The sequence below is a fragment of the Triticum urartu genome, chromosome 2A (genome assembly GCF_056163025.1).
Source record: "Triticum urartu cultivar PI428250 chromosome 2A, HENAU_Tu73, whole genome shotgun sequence".
Taxonomy (NCBI): domain Eukaryota; kingdom Viridiplantae; phylum Streptophyta; class Magnoliopsida; order Poales; family Poaceae; genus Triticum; species Triticum urartu.
The window spans coordinates 510,337,203-510,339,247 of NC_141874.1; positions in this window are offsets into that span (position 1 = coordinate 510,337,203).

Sequence of the window (2,045 nt, forward strand, 5' to 3'; positions counted from 1 at the left end):
ACAAAAGCTGACTAGTGGGTCCAGCCCTCAAATAAATCAGTAAATAACGTTTCAGAAAATAATAGAACAATGACTGACCCATATCAAGTTTTATTTTTCATTTTATTAGTTGGCCCATATGTAAGTGAGAGAGAGGGGGTGAGAGAAAATGTTTTTTCTTTTTCTTTTTTCTCTGAGTGGGCCCCACATGTAAGTGACACATGGAGGCAGGGGCAAAATGTCCAGGAAACGTCCGGTAGACAGTCAAAGGCCTTTGACCTGACGGAAACGGCATGGAAGGGCATTTCTATAAGGGCACCTAACGGCGGAGGGGCATTTTTGAGCAGGCTTTCGAATTAGGGGCAAATGTGAGTAGTGGGTTCGAGTTAGGGACACAGATGTAAAAGACCCTATTTAAAATTATCAGGCAACGGTTTAAGCTCAAACACGGGATCACCCTTAGGTGGAGGGGGATCCCCTAGGATTTCAACAGGCAAATTGTGTTTCGGCATAGGTTCTTGTTTAAAGAATACTTCATCTATTTCCCTTCTTTCATTCATAAATATATCATTCTCATGGTCTCGCAAATATTATTCTAAAGGATCACTAGGAGGTACGGCAATAGAAGCAAGACCAATAATTTCATCCTTACTAGGCAATTCTTCTTCACGGTGTTGTTTACTAAATTTAGAGAAATTAAATTCATGAGTCATATCATCCAAGCCAATAGTAACAACATTCTTTTCGCAGTCTATCCTAGCATTAACTGTGTTCAAGAAGGGTCTACCAAATATAATGGGACAAAAGCTATCTTGTGGGGAACTAAGAACAAGAAAATCAGCAGGATATTTAGTTTCTCACACAAGACTTCAACATCTCTAACAATTCCCATTGGTGAAATAGTATCTCTATTAGCAAATTTAATTGTAACATCAATTCCTTCTAACTCAGCAGGTGCAATTTCATGCTTAATTTCTTCGTATAAAGTATGCGATATAACACTAGCACTAGCACCCATATCACATAAGCCATGATAACAATGATCTCCTATTTTAACAGAAATAACAGGCACGCCTACCACAGGTCTATGTTTATCTTTAGCACAAGGTTTAGCAATTCTAGCAGTTTCACCGCAGAACTGGATAACATGCCCATCAATATTATCAGACAAGAGATCTTTAACAATAATAATATTAGGTTCAACTTTAACTTGCTCAGGAGGTGTATATGTTTTAATATTGCTTTTACGAACCACAATTGAAGCTTTAGCATGATCATTTATCCTAACAGGGAAAGGTGGTTTCTCAACATAACAAGTAGGAACAATAGGATCATTATAAGTGACAGTCTCTTCTTCAACTTTAATAGGTGCAGCTACTTTTACTTCTATGGGAGGATGATATTTAAACCACTTCTCCTTAGGGAGATCAACATAAGTAGCAAAAGATTCACAGAAAGAAGCTACTATCTTAGAATCAAGTCCATATTTAGTGCTAAACTTATGGAAAATATCAGTATCCATAAAAGATTTAACACAATCAAACTTAGGTGTCATACCTGACTCCTTACCATTGTCGAGGTCTCAATCTTCAGAGTTGCGTTTAATTCTATCCAATAAATCCCATTTGAATTCAATAGTCTTCATCATAAAAGAGCCAGCACAAGAAGTATCAAGCATGGTGCGATTATTTTCAGAAAGCCGAGCATAAAATTTTTGAAGAATTATTTCTCTTGAGAGCTCATGATTGGGGCATGAATATAACATTGATTTAAGCCTCCCCCAAGCTTGAGCGATGCTTTCTCCTTCGCGAGGCCAAAAATTATATATATAATTGCGATCACGATGAACAAGATGCATAGGGTAATACTTTTGATGAAATTCCAATTTCAATCGTTTGTAATTCCAAGACCTCATATCATCACATAGCCTATACCATATCAATGCGTCTCCCTTCAAAGATAAAGGGAAGACCTTCTTCTTAGCAACATCATCGGGTATACCTGCAAACTTAAATAATCCACAAACTTCATCCACATATATTAGGTGTTCATCAGGATGCTTTGTT